The 12,437-nt window shown below is 47.8% G+C and overlaps 1 protein-coding gene across 2 annotated transcripts in view; it reads right to left on the bottom strand.

The window, feature by feature from the left end:
* PALD1 (phosphatase domain containing paladin 1) overlaps positions 1-12,437 on the bottom strand; it is a 975,161-nt gene that overhangs the window by 79,176 nt on the left and 883,548 nt on the right. The gene's annotated exons all lie outside the window — the stretch shown is intronic.

The following is a 12,437-nucleotide window of genomic DNA, read 5'->3' on the forward strand; positions in this document are numbered from 1 at the left end:
AGACAAGGCCTGGGAAAGGGTGAGCATTTTGAACTTCTCCTTCCAGAGGAAGGCATGGAGAGGGCACATATCAAGAATCGGCTGAAGACTTCCGTTGTTCTTGGGCATTAGAAAGTAGCGGGAATAGCAACCATGCCCAACTTGTAGGAATGGTATTCTCTCAATAGCCCTTTTCACGAAAGGGACTTGGACAACCTACCAGAAAATGGAGAGATGTCCTCCATCAGTTGCTTGAGTAACCGTGGGAGGTGCGGCGGGGAAGGGTATACTATAACCTTTTCAAACAACATGAAGTACCCACCTGTATGATGTGACCTCCTGCCTACCTGGATAGAAACAGTTTATTCTGCCTCCCAAATGGTGGCTGTGACCCTGCAATTGTACACTAAAGAGGCTTGGCAGGAGGGGTTGTGGGGGTGGTGGACTGAGCAGCATGCTGACCTTGGCTGCAGGGTCTGTGGGCAGCATGGCCTCTTCGGCAAAACTGTTGTGTTCCCTCCTGGAGAGGGACAGGCTGATGGTAGGAAGTGCATCGTCCAAAGCCGCGAAAAGAACTTCAAATTGTTGCTGGAAGGCTGGGTGGATAGGGGCTCAGAGATTGTGAGTAGCCCTACCCTCCAATAAACATTTAAGGGCAGAATCAGCCTTGTCCCCCGAACAGTCAAATCACATTGAACATCATGTCAGTGGCGTAGGAAGGGGGGATGTCCTGCGGCCATCACGGGGTGGCAAACGCAGGGATCGTCAGCATCCCCCGCTCTTACCTGCGGCCATCATGGGGCAGCAAATGCAGGGACTGCCACAGGTGGGAGAAGGTCTAGCTACGCCGCAGTAGCATGTCCTTCAGGGTGGAATGGGCAGCACCCGAGAACTCACTTGATCATAGCCACGCATGGTGATATATGACAATACTGGTGCCAATAGCCCATCCAACAGAGTCAGTAGTGCCCATGCCACAATGAATTGTGAACTTGGGCACATTATGACCAACCTGAATGGCTGGTGACAGAATGGGGCGAAGGCCAACAGGAACACGTGGGAGAACTTGAACTACCGAGTACCAGAGGGCATGAGCATAGCAGCCCAGTAAACAGAAAGCATTAACTGACCGCAGGGCCAAAGTTGCAGATGAGAAGAGGTGTTTTCCAAATGTATACACTAAAATCAAATCCCTGTCAGGAGGAGTGGTAGGAAAATGGCTGGGGTTGGTCCGACTGGTGGAGGCTTGCACCACCAGGCTATCAGGAGAATGGTCATGTGACAAAAAGGTTGGGTCATCTGGAACAGGTGATGGCATCTGGCAATTTGCCAGTTAACAGGAGGGCTGATCAAAGGCTTAAGCCAAGGCCTTAGTAAAGTGTCGGTCAAAGCCTCATTAAAAGTTGGAAAGGCTCATAAGCAGTCAGGCCAGGCTGCAGGACTTCCATTGGGACATTTATTTTCACCTCCATGGTGGGGGGAGGTGGAGATCCAGGACTCTGACAGCCCTGTGCATAACCTTGTCATAGGATGCAGATTCTTCAGTGGATGAGCCAGTAGCGGAGAAAAGGCTGACTCAGGGAACAAGTTCAACCCACTAGCATCTTCAAAGTCCTCATACCAATTGTCATCTACACAGAGCTCAGCAAACTCATTACCCTGGTCATAATTGTTATCAGAGTCCATTCCAAAAAGAGAATGTAAAGAGTATTGCCTACCTTGTGATGATGCGAGTGCAGAAGCCTCAATCAAATTTGGCTGCGACATCAGTCAAATGCAGTGAGTTGACATCAGAAAGAACAATCAGGGTCACCTCTTTAGGCCCCAGAGTCAGCATCAGCGTCAATGTACTTGGGCCCAGACTGGGTATGGGTGCCAGTTCTGGAGCTGAGTGCATTAGCGGCTCTGAGGGTCCAGGTCACACAGAGGGTGATCCCACCAGCAATAATTCATGTGGTAGGGCACTTGTCTTGGTGGGGCTTAAAGGCGCACCAGAGAGAGTTGATAAAGAACTTAAGAGTCAAAGCATAGCTGAGTGAATGTCTCCGATCTAAGGTGGTGTGTCTGGAGGCCCTAGAAACCTCGGTTGTGTCAGAAACAGTTGCGGAATCTGCTCCAAAGTCAGCCTACTTCGGTATGGGATCGTTGGTGCTGCCCACATGCTTCATCAGTGGAGTGGGAATGGTGCGAAGGAGCAGAACTCCACTTCAACTTCTTTGGAGTGCGACAAAGACTGGTCTTGAGAACGGCTCTCGTAACGGGACTAAGAACAAACGTTGGACTTGGAATGGAACTGGGAGCAGTCCCAGCGCTGCATCTTCTTGTGCTTGGCAATGTAGAGTTTCACCTTGCGTTTCCCTTATGGCCTTCAGGTTCATCGACAGGATCAGCAGGCTTTGGAGCCATGACTTGACCCCAGACACCACAGGCAAACCTGGCGGGGATCTGTCACAGACACTTGTTTGCGATAATTCTTACAGGGCTTCAAACCAGTCATCTTAGGGGGGAAATCCCTTGCAAACTGTGACATTTGTGTGGGGAAAAAACACAAAAAGATGACTGATAGACAAGAGAAATTCTGGATCCGCGTCTTGAGGTGTAGAAAGAAATGAACAGACGTCAGAAAGTAAGAGTCACATGGAATGGCGTCATTGCGGAACCGCATGGCACCACCTTCTGGTGCACAAGGTGCTACGAAAAAGTTTCTTCGATCCCACTCTCCGCGTAGCGCCATAAAAACACCATTTATAGGATTATGCCCCCAGGCGGGTGCTGGTGCCAACCCTGCGATCACCCAGGAGGCTGCATTCACATTACCTGGGGGGGAGAGAAACCACCTTTGTGACACAGCACATGTCACCTCGCCGCACTGCATAGGCCCCTAGGAGTGGAGGAAAGAAGGAAACGCACTGCTGTGTAGCACCTGGTACACGCATCCTAAGCATCCCAACCGCTCTAATCCACCGTGACCTCCCTCGTCTGAAGCACTGACACATTGAAAGGGGGCTAATTCTCAAAACTTGCAAGAGACACAGCTGCCCACACAAAGCTAGCAACTGCCATACAGCCAGATACTGGACAACAACGAAGAGCAAAGCTGGACGCTGCACAAAGTGATAACTGAACAAGCAAACATCATCATTCTGATCCAGATCAGACCCTAAAGGCTGTAACACGAAAAACCATGGGAAAGGCAGACCGAAACAACCAAGACTTATGTTTGATGCCAGAAAGGGGGGGCGCATGCAACAAGAAGACGCCAGGTCAAACACCGAAGCACCAGCATCGGAATCGGCTCTTGCGCCTGAAGATGACATGAAAGCCCTACTACTAGAAGTGCGACAAGTTCTAGCCGCCATTGCTGACAAAATGGATTCTATGTCAAACCGCATGGATGCCATAGTGCATAAATTGGAAGGCCATGAAGAGTGCATAAAAGAGACAGAACGTCGTATTTCAGATAACGAAGACACAACCTCCCAACTCCAAACAAAAGTGACCACCCACAACAATAATTATAAAACAAAAGGCTTTCCTTTTGCCCTGATAGGCTCGACGCAAGATCAGCATGGTCGCTACTGTTTGATCTGGGGCAGACTTGGAACGGACTCCATTACCCTGGCTTGCTGTTATGGCCCCAATATAGATTCGCCCGAGTTTTTCACTACATTATGGGGGAAAATATTAGAGATCGGCTCCACTCATCTCATCTGGGGGGATTTCAATGTCCCTCTAGACCCTACAATGGACAGTTCCAACCCTGCCCTGCATCATTACTCTGGCTCATACAAAGCGCTGCGCAACATAATGAAAGCCATTGGTATAATAGATGCTTGGCGGTACCTCAACCCACTAGACAGTAACTCCTGAGGCGGAAAGCCGGAGCAACGGAATCTTTTTTAAAAATTGTGTGTATTTACTTGTGCTTTTAAAACTTCACTTTCCTCGCAGGCACCCTCCCGCACAGCCGAGTTGAACACTGTTGTGGGCCGCCTACAATCCCTAACGCTATTCAGGGGAAGCCTGGTCAGGCCAGGCCCCCTACACAACAGGCCACGCCCCTTCCTGTTTCCCTCTTACTTAAACCATGTGCCTTCCACGTCCGCGCAGCGGACGGGCGCAGCGGGCGCGCCAAAGGAAAGCCCGTCTGCGCCCGTCTGCGCCCGTCCGCGGCCGACCGGGGCTAGGGGCATGCCACCCTGCTCAAACCATCACCTACTCCGCTTTCCAACTTCGCAGTTTACAGGGCCCCTGGCCTCTCTCTGCCTCCACACGCTCTCTCATCTCTACTCTTAACCTCTCCCTGGCCTCTTCATCTCCCTATCCCCTGGCTCCCCCCACTCCCTCTCACTCTCCCAGAGACGACGCCAGCCCAGTCTCCCCTAAAATTCTCTCGGCCTATTACCTTAACACCCGGTCAGCAGTAGCCCACTCACACGAACTGTGGGTACTGCTTGACCTTCACGCACCTGATCTCCTCTTTTTAACTGAGACGTGGTTCAGCGAGGATTCTCTCCCTTCCCTACTGGCCACTCTTCCTGCTCCATATTACGCTCTTCGAGCAGATCGTTCCAACGGAAGAAATGGGGGCGGTGTAGCAGTGATCGCCCGGTCCGACCTCCCCTTTCAATGCCTTCCTCTGCCAGATATTGCCACAACAGAGTACCTAGTCATCCGTACTACTTCTATCAACCCCCCTCTTACTTGTGTCCTCACTTACCGGCCCCCTCAATCTCCTCTTTCTTTCCTCCACCGACTTTCAGGAGGTAATTTCCACACTGACGGTCAATAACTCCTCGATTCTACTACTGGGAGATTTTAACTTTTGGCCTTCAGATCCCGCGGAATGCAGTTCCTCCAGGGAATTCTCAGATACACTCCTATCCCTTAATTTTGTACCACATGTTTACTCCCCCACTCACGTCAAAGGACACATCTTAGACCAGATTTGGTCCTTGAACTGCCCAATAGACTCTCTGACTGTCTCGCCTTGCACTTGGTCCGACCATCACTTGATCGCGTTCACCCTTCCCATCAATCCCCCTACCAGGCCCCCGCTCCCAAAGAATGTCTTGGTCCGCTCATGGAGCCGAGTGAACCTGGAGAATCTATCTGCGCTATTAGCCTCTTCCTACCCTACCCTACAAGGCCTGTCCACCCTTTCTCAGGCCGCTGCCGTTGAACATTGGCTCTCCTCTTGTTGCGATTCAATCGCCCCATTGAAGCGGGTATCATCTAAACGGGGGAAAGATGCCAACTTATGGTTCAACGAGGATCTCAAAACTACCAAACTTGCAGTACGCCGCGCCGAGCGTGCCTGGAGGAGGAACTACTCTCCCTCACTTAGAGCTGAGTTTACCATTCTCCTTGCTCGATATAAGAAGGCCATCCTGGCCGCAAAAACGGCCTACTTTTCTGCAAAGATCCAAGCAGCTGAGAATAAACCGAGGGAAATCTTCTCGATTGTTCACAACTTGGCTTTCTCCGACAGGGCATCTCTTAAGCCCTCCCCGTCCCAGGACCTTTGCCACTCTCTAAATAATTGTTTTATCGAGAAGATTGCCATTATTAAAGCCAACATCCCCCCACCCCCCCGACCTTTGTCGACCCCCAGTGTCCCCCTCCCAAAGTACAACTCAATGCTTTTCCTCCTCTGACTAAAGACTCCATGGCTTCAATAATTCCTCTTGTCAAATCCGGATCCCCACTAGACACCTGCCCTGCACACATCCTCCGTCATATCTATACAACCTGTCCAGACCCTGCCCTTCACCTCCTTAACAGCTCCCTTTCTCAGGGGGTTGTAGCCAACCCACTGAAGACCGCTGTTATTGTCCCCATTTTAAAAAAAACGGGCGCAGATCCTTCGATCCCCGCCAACTACCGCCCTATCTCCATCCTACCATTCTTGGCGAAGGTACTCGAACGCCATGTCACCAGGTCCTTGAGCACTTTTGTGGAGGAGTATGGGATTCTTGCCCCCCGCCAGGCCGGTTTTCGCCCCGCGCACTCTACGGAGTCCGTAGTTCTCTCGGTCCTCGACAACCTCAGGGAGGGAATGGATACCAACCAGGCCCAGGCCTTAGTTCTCCTCGATCTTTCAGCCGCCTTTGACACGGTTGATCATACCATCTTACTTTCCCGTGTCAGGGCGGCGTGGATCAGAGGTTCCGCTTTGGTATGGCTATCCTCCTTCCTGAGGGACCGCACCCAGGCGGTTCGCCTGGGAGATTTTTCTGCGGACTTCCAGAAAGTCCAGTGCGGGGTCCCCCAAGGTTCCTCCCTTTCACCCCTCTTGTTCAACCTTTATATTGCCCCTCTTATTTTTTCACTACAACAAATGGACGTCAGCATATACAATTATGCTGACGACCTTCAACTTGTTTTCAACCTTACCTCTTCCCCGACTTCCATCTCCAATTTCCAATCTATTATGATTTTTATCCAGGACTGGATGAATTACAACCACCTGAAGCTTAACCCGGATAAGACCGAGCTGGTGTTAACAGGTGGTTGCTCCAGTCCCTGGTCCTCACTTTTTTGGCCCCCTTCCCTAGGTTCTCCCCCGGTCCCCTCTACCTCAGTCAAAACTTTAGGTATCAAACTCAACTCTCAGCTCACTCTTCACTCCCAGGTCAGTTCCGTGGTGTCCTCTTCCTTCCTGTCACTACGCACCATCCGCAAGGTATCCCGCTTCTTTACCTTCGATGCCTTGAAACTAATCATCCTGGCAATGGTCATTTCCCGCCTGGATTATGGCAACGCCCTATATGCGGGGATCCCTGCATATAGTCTACGGCGGCTGCAACTAATCCAGAACCAGGCGGCACGATTGGTGTTCAATCTCCCGAAATCTCACCATGTAACTCCTCTTCTCAGATCTCTACATTGGCTTCCGGTCCGTGAACGCGTCCAGTTTAAACTTGCGTCTATCATCTTTCAAGCACGACTGGGCGCGCCTCCGGCCTTTATAACATCTGAAATTATTCCCTATGTTCCAACCAGAGAATTACGCTCCTCCTCGCAACTCCTGCTTTCAGTCCCCCGCTTTCGGAGGAAGAAATGGGGAGGAACTCCCTCCCTTTTGAGCTCAGATCTATAACTCTGTACCCTCAATTTCGGAAGCAACTTAAAGCCCACCTATTTGTCAAATGTTTTAACTAAACCTCTTGGTGTCTCCCCTTTTCTATTCTGCTTCCCCCACCTCCACACTGGAGATCTGTCTATTGCAGCGCCATGAAACCGCTGGTGAAAGTGCGCTATATAAATATTTTAAACTCAAACTCAAACTCACATACAACTGAAGGCACACGCCACGCAACTCAGTTTGCGTTATGGGCCCGCCTGGACTACCTCCTGGTTACACGAGGCCTAGGCCTTCTGATTGTCATGACCAAACATCTAGCCAGAACGTATTCGGACCACGCTCCAGTAAGCCTATTATTTAACCCCCCTGGTATGACCCCCAATAAGGACCTGGCGGTTACAGCCACTAACACTGCTGGATCCAGTGTATCACGAAAAACTGGGACAAGAAATACAGGAACTTTACAGAGAAATAAGGGATCTGTGGACAGCATAGAAACAGTTTGAGAGGTCTTCGAGGTCACAATTAGAGGGTTCTGCATATCCAAAAGCTCGGGCGTACTACAAGACATACAGAGGTCCCTGAAAAAATTTGAAATGGAGATTAAACAATTAGAGACACGGCTTAGTACCACCACTGACAAAAAAGGGAATCGAGAACTTAGAGACAAAATCCCTGAATACACTGACACTGCTGACAGAGAAATGAAATATAGAGGCAAGCACTGGGTTGCAAGGAGATATGGAGAAGGAGAACGACCCGGGAAGGTGTCAGCAGACACAATACGTAGACCACATTTCACAAATACCGTTTTGGAGTTCCAGGGGATGTCATGTACAGGAATAATGCGGACATACTATGCACCTTTACTACACATTACGCCTCATTGTACACATCACAGAGACACAATGAACACGATCTCAATGCCTATTTAGAAGACGTAGCGTTGGGGTGGCTGGGCGACGCTCAACGGGAATTCCTTAGCGGCCCATTTGAATTGGACGAAATAAGGGAAAACATAATGCATATGAAATCAGGGAGAACACCGGGATTGGACGGGCTCCCTATAGAATTCTACAAAACGTATATTGAATTGCTGGCCCCCATCCTCCAAGAGGTTTTAGAAGATGCATTAGATAACGTCAGACTCCCCCCATCTATACGAGAGGCGCACATCATCTCTCTGCCGAAACAAGTGAAATCCATTCTATACTGTGACTCATACAGACTGCTATCACTTATCAACTGTGACACAAAAATCCTGATGAAGGTCATAGCAAACAGACTAAACTTCATCATGGACGAACTAGCCATTCCGGATCAGTCGGCTTTATACCCGGCAGAGCGACCACCTACAACCTACAAACTGTTTGCAATCCTCCACAATGTGGACCCCGGCCTGCCATTAGCAGCAGTTTTCCTACTAAGGCGTTCAATTCAGTAGAGTGGGATAACTTACTGGGAGTCCTACAGTGTATGGGCTTTTCCCCAATATTTCTTTCTTGGATTAAGCTGCTTTATAACCTTCCGAAAGCCAGGGTCTGCATTAATGGTCATATATCGCCTGCCCTTTCCATCACCAGGGGCACACAACAGGGGTGCCCGCTTTCTCCTATATTGTTTGCTGTAGCAATACAACCCTTGGCAGCCAAGCTGCGCCAACACCATCAAGACAAAGCGTTGCTTTATGCGCCAAATGTTATTATCATTTTATGCAGATGATAACTCTATATGTTCGTGACCCACAGACTAACCTTAATCCACTTCTCCGTGAATTCATTGGGGCAGATTTACAAGCTCCTTGCGCCACTTTTGCGTTACTTTTCCCATGTTAAAATGTCAGGGATTTACATAAATTGGGGAAAATCGCAAATCTTACCCCTCACCCCTGCGCCAGTCCTGTTCCCCTTAGGACTACCCTCTGGAGTGGTGTCACTCAGACATGCGCTATCTAGGGATTCGCATCACCACAGACATAGATGAGCTTATGCGGTTAAACTATGGTAGAGATTTGGATCGTATTGCAGACAATGTCACACGTTGGATCTCCTTGCCCCTCTTGATGGCGGGGCGGGCTTCATTGATCAAGATGGTGGTTCTTCCCCAAGTGCTATATCTATTCCTCAATATTCCATATAATCCCGGATGGACCTTTTTCACAATGTTGCAAATCGAAATGATCAGACTAGTATGGGGGGGGCATGCAACCCTGATTGCAATGGGGGGTACTTACTAGGCCCTATGCACAGGAGGGCTTTGACATCCCGGACTTTGAGCTGTATTACATTCGCGGACAAGCACACTATGCCTATTATTGTTTCCATCCTCCCGCTACAGGTTGCGGTAGAATACTGGCTGGCAGATCCCATACCATTGGACGGAGTAATATTCACTCACCCTGCCCGACGTGACACAGCGCCCACCACATTCGTTTACACACTGAACGCATGGCATTGCATGTTGACCCTACTAAACTGCCCTATGCTCTACTCCCCACTGCTCCCATTGACATACCATCCCCGAATGCAACTCCTCCAGGCAAAAGGTTTCCAACAGCTCCTGTGACGGACCAACATCTCCACATGGGGTGACCTATACCATAAGGGGGAGCTACGAACACTAACCCACATATTTAAGGAGGCCCAACCAACTCCCTTAGAAGTGAACTCCCTTAGAAGTCTGGTTTGTGCAAGGCCTCCGTACGTTATCGCCAGCTTTCCCACACAAGCCCCCCACCTTTGCTCCTCTGCAGTGTGTATTACGAGACGACTCCCCGAGACACATGGTTTCTACACTATAACACATGGTGCACACGACACAAGAGAGAACCCCATGCCCTGCCAGATTGAAATGGGATACAGAATTGGGATATGTACTTAATGATGAACAATGGACATACTGCTGCAAACATACAGAGCAAATTGCTGCCAGCCATAGGCTACGTATCACGCACTACACATTTCTACATCGCTTATATTACACTCTGGCAAAATTACATAAATACAAACTGTCAGACTCCGATCAATGCAAGCGATGTAGAGCCCCATAGGCAGATTTTTTACACTTGGCCTAGGAATGTCCCGAAGTGCACAAGTTCTTGGATACTGTGTTTGATGCCCTGGACCAGATGACATGCAAGCCCTAGAGCGCACCCCTTGATCGCCTTGCTCGGCTACACAAAACATGTTGCCAAACCGTACCGCAAATATCTCGGCATAGCCTTACTCATGGCGAAGAGCCTAATTGCGTGTCGATGGGACTGAGGACGCCCACCGAAATACAAAGACTGGCTCACTGATTTTATATATTGTCAGGAGCAGTTCTCTAACTATGCAGACTTACTCCCTAGAGCCTCACTCCCTAAGGACATTTGGGACCCTCTGAAAGCGTATCTTTTCACACATACTGCGTAAGCTGCTGAAGACAACACACGGGGGCAGTAAACATAATAATACACCATCCTAGTATCCGTGGACTCCCGTGAGGCTCATCCCCTGTCATCACATTCCTTGCCTACTATTCCTCCCATACTCACATTAGGTTGATACAGTGGAGGACAGAAGGGACCACAGCACTGCTACTATATTTTTACGAATTGTTCTGAATGTTGACGCCAAAATGTGCAAACCTAAAAAGAGTTTGAAATTCCGGGAGGGCTGGGTGAGTGTGCTTCACACTACTGCTCAGAGAGCCAAATTGTTACCAACACTGCGGGTTGAAAATTAAATGTACTTATTGTGTAACGACCCTGTGAAAATGGAATGAAGAATGTGTAACATATCCATCGCATGTATATTCATATATGTTAATAACGGCGATATATGTTTTGCAAACCAAATACGGCAAAATCTAATAAAAAACTGTTTAAAAAAAAAATACGGTAAAACAGAAAACAAGCTCAAAAGTGAACGCAACAGTCCAACATGAACTATAAAACAGCAAACCTATACCAGCAACATTTCCTGCCACTAAATTTATTGACTTGAGAAACCGAAATAGGTACGTTTCTGTAAAACAGAGTACGGGCAAATTAGATGAGATTGTACTACTCTGATACACAGATTCCTTCATGAATAAGTGTGAAGGACAAAAAAGTTAAAGTTTACTGTCTGCTCAGTACAGCAGCTAAAGAAAGTTGCTAATTCTATTTTATATCCAATGACTGTTCTTTATAACGTCTCACTAACATCTGGAAGGTATCCAAAAAAGGGAAACAAGCTATTGTCTCACTGTTACTTAGGAATTACGACTAGATCCAAATGAAATTTCTAATTGTTGGCCTATTTCTTTTCTCCACTTCTTTGCAAAGTTAGGTGAAACCTTAATCAACAAACATCTGACCCACTTTCTGGAATTTCATCAACTCTTTTATACAGTTCAATCAGATTTCTGTAAAGGCCTTTATACTAAAACAGTACTAGGCAGAGTCATGCATGAGAGTACACTTATGTTGAATGAAGGTGAAGTGGCTGCTGTAAATTTGTTAGATCTTTCAGTACCCTTAGCTACCATCTGATACTACACCTTACTGCAATGCTAACCTCAACTTGGATTGCAAGTAAAGTCCAGAAATATTTTTCCTCCTTTTTGCGGGTTTTGACTTAAACTGCATGTTACACCTCGAATTTAGGTAGGAATTTATCATTCATAATTCTGACTAACTACAGATCCACAGCCAAGGAAATATCTACCTGGGTACCTCAAAAATCTGATGGAAACTCAAACGAGGCTGTTCGAAATCTCAGATATTGTCTTATGGAAGTTTCCAGCGGGGCGAACTATAATTCCTTGTTCTTAAACAGTGACAAAACTAAAGCCATTATGTTTGGGTCCACTGTAGGTTGGACAAATAATAGGTGACCAAAGATGCTTGGGATCTCATCCCTTCTGAAGGAGTAGAATACCTTGCAGCTTACCCATCACTCCAAACCTAGTCTCAAAATATTCTGAAAATAATTCAAGACATTTATTTACCAACATGTTTTAAATCTTTCTTTGCGTTGTTGACTTTGTATTGCTGCCTTTATTGTCTTTCCTATGGATAAGCAACCATCATGCCTCATCAGTGCGGGGACACCTCCTTGTGTAGTAGCTGCTGCGCTCATCCAAATAGTCTCATTCATTCTTTTGCATATAGGGATTGTGATGGCATGATTCAAATCAGCTCAAACTCTAATTAGTTGTGATTTGAGATTTGATTAACTTTTACTTGTTTGAGATTGGTGGTCTCAGTGATATGACTCCAAATCTGGCTTTTGAAGTTTTCATGCAACAAAATAACATGTTTTTACTATATTCATTTTTGGGCATTTCGGGGTTCAACTATGGCAAACCAGTTAAATTGAAATGCTATACTGCTCTATATTACAAT

The sequence above is a fragment of the Lissotriton helveticus genome, chromosome 5_1 (assembly GCF_964261635.1).
Source record: "Lissotriton helveticus chromosome 5_1, aLisHel1.1, whole genome shotgun sequence".
Lineage (NCBI taxonomy): Eukaryota > Metazoa > Chordata > Amphibia > Caudata > Salamandridae > Lissotriton > Lissotriton helveticus.